Source organism: Osmia lignaria, chromosome 7, assembly GCF_051020975.1.
Source record: "Osmia lignaria lignaria isolate PbOS001 chromosome 7, iyOsmLign1, whole genome shotgun sequence".
NCBI classification, from domain to species: domain Eukaryota; kingdom Metazoa; phylum Arthropoda; class Insecta; order Hymenoptera; family Megachilidae; genus Osmia; species Osmia lignaria.
Window position 1 is genome coordinate 171,026 of NC_135038.1, and position 14,433 is coordinate 185,458.

Here is a 14,433-nt window from a genome sequence, read left to right on the forward strand (position 1 = left end):
GTACATTTAATAACAATATCATTATTACTATATCTACATTAGATATAATTTCATATACAGATTCATTCCCACTGATCAATGTACATTTAATAACAATATCATTAGTAATATATCTACATCACATACGTAATGTACAATTAATAACAATATTATTATCACCATATCCACATTAGATATAATGTAATATACTGATTGATCCCCAAAGATCAATGTACATTTAATAACAATATCATAATTACTATATCTACATTAGATATAATTTCATATACAGATTCGTTCCCACTGACCAATGTACATTTAATAACAACATCATTAGTAGTATATCTACATTCGATATAATGTAATGTACTTATTCATTCCCACAGATCAACATACCATTAATAACCATATCATTAGCACTATATCTACATTCGATATAATGTAATATACTGATTCATTCCCACAGATCAATGTACCTTTAATGACAATATCATTAGTACTATATCTACATTCGATATAATGTATTATACTGATTCATTCCCACAGATCAATATACCTTTAATAGCCATATCATTAGTACTATATCTACATTCGATATAATGTAATATGCTGATTCATTCCCACTGATCAATGTACATTCAATAACAATATCATTAGTACTATATCTACATTCGATATAATGTAATATACTGATTCATTCCCACAGATATGTACATATAATAACCATATCATTAGTACCATACCTACATTCGATATAATGTAATATACCGATGGATTCCCACAGACAAATGCACCGTTCATAACAATATCATTAGCACTATATCTACATTCGATATAATGTAATATACTGATTCATTCCCACTGATCAATGTACATTTAACAACAACATCCTTAGTAGTATATCTACATTACATACGTAATGTACAATTAATAACAATATTATTATCACCATATCTACGTTAGATATAATGTAATATACTGATGGATTCCCACAGATCAATGCACCTTTCATAACAATATCATTAGCACTATATCTACATTCGATATAATATACTGATTTAATATACTGATATAATATACTGATTCATTCCCACAGATCAATGTGCCTTTAATAACGATATCATTAGCACTATATCTACATTCGATATAATGTAATATACTGATTCATTCCCACAGATCAATGTACATTTCATAACAACATCATTAGTAGTATATCTACATTACATACGTAATGTGCAATTAATAACAATATTATTATCACCATATCTACATTAGATATAATGTAATATACTGATTGATCCCCACAGATCAATGTACTTTTAATACCAATATCATTAGTAGCATATCTACATTCGATATAATGTAATATACTGATGGATTCCCACAGATCAATGCACCTTTCGTAACAATATCATTAGCACTATATCTACATTCGATATAATGTAATATACTGATTCATTCCCACAGATCAATGTACATTTAATAACCATATCGTTAGTGCTATATCTACATTCGATATAATGTAGTATACAGATTCCTTCCCACAGATCAATGTGCCTTTAATAACGATATCATTAGCATTATATCTACATTCGATATAATGTAATATACAGATTCATTCCCACTGATCAATGTACATTTAATAACAATATCATTAGTAATATATCTACATTACATACGTAATGTACAATTAATAACAATATTATTATCACCATATCTACATTAGATATAATGTAATATACTGATTGATCCCCAAAGATCAATGTACAGTTATTGACAATATCATTAGTACTATATCTACATCCGATATAATGTAATATACTGATTGATTCCCACAGATCAATGCACCTTTCATAACAATATCATTAGCACTATATCTACATTAGATATAATGTAATATACTGATTCATTCCCACAGATCAATATACCTTTAATAACCATATCATTAGCACTATATCTACATTCGATATAATGTTATATACTGATTCATTCCCACAGATCAATGGACATATAACAACAATATCATTATTACTATATCTACATTAGATATAATTTCATATACAGATTCATTCCCACTGATCAATGTACATTTAATAACATCATCATTAGTAGTATATCTACATTACATACGTAATGTACAATTAATAACAATATTATTATCACCATATCTACATTAGATATAATGTAATATACTGATTGATCCCCAAAGATCAATGTACATTTAATGACAATATCATTAGTACTATATCTACATCCGATATAATGTAATATACTGATTCATTCCCACAGATCAATATACCTTTAATAACCATATCATTAGTACTATATCCACATTCGATATAATTTAATACACTGATTCATTCCCACAGATATGTACATATAATAACCATATCATTAGTACCATACCTACATTCGATATAATGTAACATACTGATGGATTCCCACAGATCAATGCACCTTTCATAACAATATCATTAGCACTATATCTACATTAGATATAATGTAATATACGGATTCATTCCCACAGATCAATATACCTTTAATAACTATATCATTAGCACTATATCTACATTCGATATAATGTAATATACTGATTCATTCCCACAGATCAATGTACATTTAATAACAATATCAATATTACTATATCTACATTAGATATAATTTCATATACAGATTCATTCCCACTGATCAATGTACATTTAATAACATCATCATTAGTAGTATATCTACATTACATACGTAATGTACAATTAATAACAATATTATTATCACCATATGTACATTAGATATAAAGTAATATACTGATTCATTCCCACAGATATGTACATATAATAACCATATCATTAGTACGATACCTACATTCGATATAATGTAATATACTGATGGATTCCCACAGATCAATGAACCTTTCATAACAATATCACAACCACTATATCTACATTAGATATAATGTAATATACTGATTGATCCCCAAAGATCAATGTACATTTAATGACAATATCATTAGTACTATATCTACATCCGATATAATGTGATATACTGATTCATTCCCACAGATCAATATACCTTTAATAACCATATCATTAGTACTATATCTACATTCGATATAACGTAATATACTGATTCATTCCCACAGACCAATGCACCTTTAATAACGATATCATTAGCACTATATCTACACTCGATATAACGTAATATACTGATTCATTCCCACAGATATGTACATATAATAACCATATCATTAGTACGATACCTACATTCGATATAATGTAATATACTGATGGATTCCCACAGATCAATGTACATTTAATAACAATATCATTATTAGCATATCTACATTATATGTAATGTAATATACTGATTCATTCCCACAGATCAATGTACATTTAATAACAATATCACTATTACTATATCTACATTAGATATAATTTCATATACAGATTCATTCCCACTGATCAATGTACATTTAATAACAATATCATTATTACTATATCTACATTAGATATAATTTCATATACAGATTCATTCCCACTGATCAATGTACATTTAATAACAATATCATTAGTAATATATCTACATCACATACGTAATGTACAATTAATAACAATATTATTATCACCATATCCACATTAGATATAATGTAATATACTGATTGATCCCCAAAGATCAATGTACATTTAATAACAATATCATAATTACTATATCTACATTAGATATAATTTCATATACAGATTCGTTCCCACTGACCAATGTACATTTAATAACAACATCATTAGTAGTATATCTACATTCGATATAATGTAATGTACTTATTCATTCCCACAGATCAACATACCATTAATAACCATATCATTAGCACTATATCTACATTCGATATAATGTAATATACTGATTCATTCCCACAGATCAATGTACCTTTAATGACAATATCATTAGTACTATATCTACATTCGATATAATGTATTATACTGATTCATTCCCACAGATCAATATACCTTTAATAGCCATATCATTAGTACTATATCTACATTCGATATAATGTAATATGCTGATTCATTCCCACTGATCAATGTACATTCAATAACAATATCATTAGTACTATATCTACATTCGATATAATGTAATATACTGATTCATTCCCACAGATATGTACATATAATAACCATATCATTAGTACCATACCTACATTCGATATAATGTAATATACCGATGGATTCCCACAGACAAATGCACCGTTCATAACAATATCATTAGCACTATATCTACATTCGATATAATGTAATATACTGATTCATTCCCACTGATCAATGTACATTTAACAACAACATCCTTAGTAGTATATCTACATTACATACGTAATGTACAATTAATAACAATATTATTATCACCATATCTACGTTAGATATAATGTAATATACTGATGGATTCCCACAGATCAATGCACCTTTCATAACAATATCATTAGCACTATATCTACATTCGATATAATATACTGATTTAATATACTGATATAATATACTGATTCATTCCCACAGATCAATGTGCCTTTAATAACGATATCATTAGCACTATATCTACATTCGATATAATGTAATATACTGATTCATTCCCACAGATCAATGTACATTTCATAACAACATCATTAGTAGTATATCTACATTACATACGTAATGTGCAATTAATAACAATATTATTATCACCATATCTACATTAGATATAATGTAATATACTGATTGATCCCCACAGATCAATGTACTTTTAATACCAATATCATTAGTAGCATATCTACATTCGATATAATGTAATATACTGATGGATTCCCACAGATCAATGCACCTTTCGTAACAATATCATTAGCACTATATCTACATTCGATATAATGTAATATACTGATTCATTCCCACAGATCAATGTACATTTAATAACCATATCGTTAGTGCTATATCTACATTCGATATAATGTAGTATACAGATTCCTTCCCACAGATCAATGTGCCTTTAATAACGATATCATTAGCATTATATCTACATTCGATATAATGTAATATACAGATTCATTCCCACTGATCAATGTACATTTAATAACAATATCATTAGTAATATATCTACATTACATACGTAATGTACAATTAATAACAATATTATTATCACCATATCTACATTAGATATAATGTAATATACTGATTGATCCCCAAAGATCAATGTACAGTTATTGACAATATCATTAGTACTATATCTACATCCGATATAATGTAATATACTGATTGATTCCCACAGATCAATGCACCTTTCATAACAATATCATTAGCACTATATCTACATTAGATATAATGTAATATACTGATTCATTCCCACAGATCAATATACCTTTAATAACCATATCATTAGCACTATATCTACATTCGATATAATGTTATATACTGATTCATTCCCACAGATCAATGGACATATAACAACAATATCATTATTACTATATCTACATTAGATATAATTTCATATACAGATTCATTCCCACTGATCAATGTACATTTAATAACATCATCATTAGTAGTATATCTACATTACATACGTAATGTACAATTAATAACAATATTATTATCACCATATCTACATTAGATATAATGTAATATACTGATTGAGCCCCAAAGATCAATGTACATTTAATAACAATATCATTAGTGCTAAATCTACATTCGATATAATGTAATATACTGATTCATTCCCACAGATCAATGGACATATAACAACAATATCATTAGTAGCATATCTACATTCGATATAATGTAATATACTGATGGATTCCCACAGATCAATGCACCTTTCATAACAATATCATTAGCACTATATCTACATTCGATATAATCTAATATACTGATTCATTCCCACAGATCAATGTACATTTAATAACCATATCGTTAGTGCTATATCTACATTCGATATAATGTAATATACTGATTCATTCCCACAGATCAATGTACCTTTAATAACAATATCATTAGCACTATATCTACATTCGATATAATGTAGTGTACAGATTCCTTTCCACAGATCAATGTGCCTTTAATAACGATATCATTAGCACTATATCTACATTCGATATAATGTAATATACTGATTCATTCCCACTGATCAATGTACATTTAATAACAACATCATTAGTAGTATATCTACATTACATACGTAATGTGCAATTAATAACAATATTATTATCACCATATCTACATTAGATATAATGTAATGTACTGATTGATCCCCAAAGATCAATGTACAGTTAATGACAATATCATTAGTACTATATCTACATCCGGTATAATGTAATATACTGATTCATTCCCACAGATCAATATACCTTTAATAACCATATCATTAGTACTACATCTACATTCGATATAATGTAATATACTGATTCATTCCCACAGACCAATGCACCTTTAATAACAATATCATTAGCACTATATCTACATTCGATATAACGTAATATACTGATTCATTCCCACAGATATGTACATACAATAACCATATCATTAGTACCATACCTACATTCGATATAATGTAATATACTGATGGATTCCCACAGATCAATGCACCTTTCATAACAATATCATTAGCACTATATCTACATTAGATATAATGTAATATACTGATTCATTCCCACAGATCAATATACCTTTAATAACCATATCATTAGCACTATATCTACATTAGATATAATGTAATATACTGATTCATTCCCACAGGTCAATATACCTTTAATAACCATATCATTAGCACTATATCTACATTCGATATAATGTAATATACTGATTCATTCCCACAGATCAATGTACATTTAATAACAATATCATTATTATTATATCTACATAAGATATAATTTCATATACAGATTCATTCCCACTGATCAATGTACATTTAATAACATCATCATTAGTAGCATATCTACATTACATACGTAATGAACAATTAATAACAATATTATTATCACCATATCTACATTAGATATAATGTAATATACTGATTGATCCCCAAAGATCAATGTACATTTAATGACAATATCATTAGTACTATATCTACATCCGATATAATGTAATATACTGATTCATTCCCACAGATCAATATACCTTTAATAACCATATCATTAGTACTATATCTACATTCGATATAATGTAATATACTGATTCATTCCCACAGACCAATGCACCTTTAATAACAATATCATTAGCACTATATCTACATTCGATATAACGTAATATACTGATTCATTCCCACAGATATGTACATATAATAACCATATCATTAGTACCATACCTACATTCGATATAATGTAATATACTGATGGATTCCCACAGATCAATGCACCTTTCATAACAATATCATTAGCACTATATCTATATTCGATATGATGTAATATACTGATTCATTCCCATCGATCAATGTACATTGAATAACCATATCATTAGTACTATATCTACATTCGATATATTGTAATATACTGATTCATTCCCACAGACCAATGCACCTTTAATAACAATATCATTAGCACTATATCTACATTCGATATAACGTAATATACTGATTCATTCCCACAGATATGTAAATATAATAACCATATCATTAGTATGATACCTACATTCGATATAATGTAATATACTGATGGATTCCCACAGATCAATGCACCTTTCATAACAATATCATTAGCACTTTATCTACATTAGATATAATTTCATATACAGATTCATTCCCACTGATCAATGTACATTTAATAACATCATCATTAGTAGTATATCTACATTACATACGTAATGTACAATTAATAACAATATTATTATCACCATATCTACATTAGATATAATGTAATATACTGATTGATCCCCAAAGATCAATGTACATTTAATAACAATATCATTAGTGCTAAATCTACATTCGATATAATGTAATATACTGATTCATTCCCACAGATCAATGGACATATAACAACAATGTCATTAGTAGCATATCTACATTCGATATAATGTAATATACTGATGGATTCCCACAGATCAATGCACCTTTCACAACAATATCATTAGCACTATATCTACATTCGATATAATCTAATATACTGATTCATTCCCACAGATCAATGTACATTTAATAACCATATCGTTAGTGCTATATCTACATTCGATATAATGTAATATACTGATTCATTCCCACAGATCAATGTACCTTTAATAACAATATCATTAGCACTATATCTACATTCGATATAATGTAGTGTACAGATTCCTTCCCACAGACCAATGTGCCTTTAATAACGATATCATTAGCACTATATCTACATTCGATATAATGTAATATACTGATTCATTCCCACTGATCAATGTACATTTAATAACAACATCATTAGTAGTATATCTACATTACATACGTAATGTGCAATTAATAACAATATTATTATCACCATATCTACATTAGATATAATGTAATATACTGATTGATCCCCAAAGATCAATGTACAGTTAATGACAATATCATTAGTACTATATCTACATCCGGTATAATGTAATATACTGATGGATTCCCACAGATCAATGCACCTTTCATAACAATATCATTAGCACTATATCTACATTAGATATAATGTAATATACTGATTCATTCCCACAGATTAATATACCTTTAATAACCATATCATTAGCACTATATCTACATTCGATATAATGTAATATACTGATTCATTCCCACAGATTAATATATTTAATAACCATATCAATAGTACTATATCTACATACGATATAATGTAATATACTGATTCATTCCCACAGATCAATATACCTTTAATAACCATATCATTAGCACTATATCTACATTAGATATAATGTAATATACTGATTCATTCCCACAGGTCAATATACCTTTAATAACCATATCATTAGCACTATATCTACATTCGATATAATGTAATATACTGATTCATTCCCACAGATCAATGTACATTTAATAACAATATCATTATTACTATATCTACATAAGATATAATTTCATATACAGATTCATTCCCACTGATCAATGTACATTTAATAACATCATCATTAGTAGCATATCTACATTACATACGTAATGAACAATTAATAACAATATTATTATCACCATATCTACATTAGATATAATGTAATATACTGATTGATCCCCAAAGATCAATGTACATTTAATGACAATATCATTAGTACTATATCTACATCCGATATAATGTAATATACTGATTCATTCCCACAGATCAATATACCTTTAATAACCATATCATTAGTACTATATCTACATTCGATATAATGTAATATACTGATTCATTCCCACAGACCAATGCACCTTTAATAACAATATCATTAGCACTATATCTACATTCGATATAACGTAATATACTGATTCATTCCCACAGATATGTACATATAATAACCATATCATTAGTACCATACCTACATTCGATATAATGTAATATACTGATGGATTCCCACAGATCAATGCACCTTTCATAACAATATCATTACCACTATATCTACATTAGATATAATGTAATGTACTGATTCATTCCCACAGATCAATATACCTTTAACAACAATATCATTAGCACTGTATCTACATTCGATATAACGTAATATACTGATTCATTCCCACAGATATGTACATATAATAACCATATCATTAGTACCATATCTACATTCGATATAATGTAATATACTGATGGATTCCCACAGATCAATGCACCTTTCATAACAATATCATTAGCACTATATCTACATCCGATATAATGTAATATACTGATTCATTCCCACAGATCAATATACCTTTAATAACCATATCATTAGTACTATATCTACATTCGATATAATGTAATATACTGATTCATTCCCACAGACCAATGCACCTTTAATAACAATATCATTAGCACTATATCTACATTCGATATAACGTAATATACTGATTCATTCCCACAGATATGTACATATAATAACCATATCATTAGTACCATATCTACATTCGATATAATGTAATATACTGATGGATTCCCACAGATCAATGCACCTTTCATAACAATATCATTAGCACTATATCTATATTCGATATAATGTAATATACTGATTCATTCCCACAGATCAATGTACATTTAATAACCATATCGTTAGTGCTATATCTACATTCGATATAATGTAATATACTGATTCATTCCCACAGATCAATGTACCTTTAATAACAATATCATTAGCACTATATCTACATTCGATATAATGTAGTGTACAGATTCCTTCCCACAGATCAATGTGCCTTTTATAACGATATCATTAGCACTATATCTACATTCGATATAATGGAATATACTGATTCATTCCCACAGATCAATGTACATTTCATAACCATATCATTAGTACCATATCTACATTAGATATGTTATGTACATTTAATAACAATATCATTATTACTATATCTACATTAGATATAATTTCATATACAGATTCATTCCCACTGATCAATGTACATTTAATAACAATATCATTATTACTATATCTACATCAGATATAATTTCATATACAGATTCATTCCCACTGATCAATGTACATTTAATAACAATATCATTATTACTATATCTACATTAGACGCAATTTCATATACAGATTCATTCCCACTGATCAATGTACATTTAATAACAACATCATTAGTAGCATATCTACATTCGATATAATGTAATATACTGATGGATTCCGACAGATCAATGCACCTTTCATAACAATATCATTAGCACTATATCTACATTTGATATAATCTAATATACTGATTCATTCCCACAGATCAATGTACATTTAATAACCATATCGTTAGTGCTATATCTACATTAGATATAATGTAATATACTGATTGATCCCCAAAGATCAATGTACATTTAATGACAATATCATTAGTACTATATCTACATCCGAAATAATGTAATATACTGATTCGTTCCCACAGATCAATATACCTTTAATAACCATATCATTAGTACTATATCTACATTCGATATAATGAAATATACTGATTCATTCCCACTGGTCAATGTACAATTAATAACAACATCATTAGTAGTATATCTACACTCGATATAACGTAATATACTGATTCATTCCCACAGATATTTACATATAATAACCATATCATTAGTACCATACCTACATTCGATATAATGTAATATACTGATGGATTCCCACAGATCAATGAACCTTTCATAACAATATCATTACCACTATATCTACATTAGATATAATGTAATATACTGTTTCATTCCCACAGATCAATATTCCTTTAATAACCATATCATTTGCACTATATCTACATTCGATATAATGTAATATACTGATTCATTCCCATCGATCAATGTACATTGAATAACCATATCATTATTACTATATCTACATTCGATATAATGTAATATACTGATTCATTCCCACAGACCAATGCACCTTTAATAACAATATCATTAGCACTATATCTACATTCGATATAATGGAATATACTGATTCATTCCCACAGATCAATGTACATTTAATAACAAGATCAATATTACTATATCTACATTAGATATAATTTCATATACAGATTCATTCCCACTGATCAATGTACATTTAATAACATCATCATTAGTAGTATATCTACATTACATACGTAATGTGCAATTAATAACAATATTATTATCATCATATCTACATTAGATATAATGTAATATACTGATTGATCCCCAAAGATCAATGTACCTTTAATAACCATATCATTAGCACTATATCTACATTCGATATAACGTAATATACTGATTCATTCCCACAGATATGTACATATAATAACCATATCATTAGTACGATACCTACATTCGATATAATGTAATATACTGATGGATTCCCACAGATCAATGAACCTTTCATAACAATATCATTACCACTATATCTACATTAGATATAATGTAATATACTGATTCATTCCCACAGATCAATATTCCTTTAATAACCATATCATTAGCACTATATCTACATTCGATATAATGTAATATACTGATTCATTCCCACAGACCAATGCACCTTTAATAACGATATCATTAGCACTATATCTACACTCGATATAACGTAATATACTGATTCATTCCCACAGATCAATGTACATTCAATAACCATATCATTAGTACTATATCTACATTCGATATAATGTAATATACTGATTCATTCCCACAGATCAATGTACATTTAATAACAATATCATTATTACTATATCTACATTAGAAATAATTTCGTATACAGATTCATTCCCACTGATCAATGTACATTTAATAACATCATCATTAGTAGCATATCTACATTACATACGTAATGAACAATTAATAACTATATTATTATCACCATATCTACATTAGATATAATGTAATATACTGATTGATCCCCAAAGATCAGTGTACATTTAATGACAGTATCATTAGTACTATATCTACATCCGATATAATGTAATATACTGATTCATTCCCACAGATCAATGTACATTCAATAACCATATCATTAGTACTATATCTACATTCGATATAATGTAATATACTGATTCATTCCCACAGATATGTACATATAATAACCATATCATTAGTACCATACCTACATTCGATATAATGTAATATACCAATGGATTCCCACAGATCAATGCACCTTTCATAACAATATCATTAGCACTATATCTACATTAGATATAATGTAATATTCTGATTCATTCCCACAGATCAATATACCTTTAATAACCATATCATTAGCACTATATCTACATTCGATATAATGTAATATACTGATTCATTCCCACAGATCAATGTACATTTAATAACAATATCATTATTACTATATCAACATTAGATATAATTTCATATACAGATTCATTCCCACTGATCAATGTACATTTAATAACATCATCATTAGTAGTATATCTACATTACATACGTAATGTACAATTAATAACAATATTATTATCACCATATCCACATTAGATATAATGTAATATACTGATTGATCCCCAAAGATCAATGTACATTTAATAACAATATCACTATTACTATATCTACATTAGATATAATTTCATATACAGATTCATTCCCACTAATCAATGTACATTTAATAAGAATATCATTATTACTATATCTACATTAGATATAATTTCATATACAGATTCATTCCCACTGATCAATGTACATTTAATAACAATATCATTAGTAATATATCTACATTACATACGTAATGTACAATTAATAACAATATTATTATCACCATATCTACATTAGATATAATGTAATATACTGATTGATCCCCAAAGATCAATGTACAGTTAATGACAATGGCATTAGTACTATATCTACATCCGATATAATGTAATATACCGATTCATTCCCACAGATCAATATACCTTTAATAACCATATCATTAGTACTATATCTACATTCGATATAATGTAATATACTGATTCATTCCCACAGATATGTACATATAATATCCATATCATTAGTACCATACCTACATTCGATATAATGTAATATACCGATGGATTCCCACAGATCAATGCACCTTTCATAACAATATCATCAGCACTATATCTACATTCGATATAATGTAATATACTGATTCATTCCCACTGATCAATGTACATTTAACAACAACATCATTAGTAGTATATCTACATTACATACGTAATGTACAATTAATAACAATATTATTATCACCATATCTACATTAGATATAATGTAATATACTGATTGATCCCCAAAGATCAATGTACATTTAATGACAATATGATTAGTACTATATCTACATCCGATATAATGTAATATACTGATTCATTCCCACAGATCAATATACCTTTAATAACCATATCATTAGTACTATATCTACATTCGATATAATGTAATATACTGATACATTCCCACAGACCAATGCACCGTTAATAACAATATCATTAGCACTCTATCTACACTCGATATAACGTAATATACTGATTCATTCCCACAGATATTTACATATAATAACCATATCATTAGTACCGTACCTACATTCGATATAATGTAATATACTGATTCATTCCCACAGATATGTACATATAATAACCATATCATTAGTACCATACCTACATTCGATATAATGTAATATACTGATGGATTCCCACAGATCAATGCACCTTTCATAACAATATCATTAGCACTATATCTACATTAGATATAATGTAATATACTGATTCATTCCCACAGATCAATATACCTTTAATAACCATATCATTAGCACTATATCTACATTCGATATAATGTAATATACTGATTGATCCCCAAAGATCAATGTACATTTAATAACAATATCATTATTAGCATATCTACATTATATGTAATGTAATATACTGATTCATTCCCACAGATCAATGTACCTTTAATAACAATATCATTAG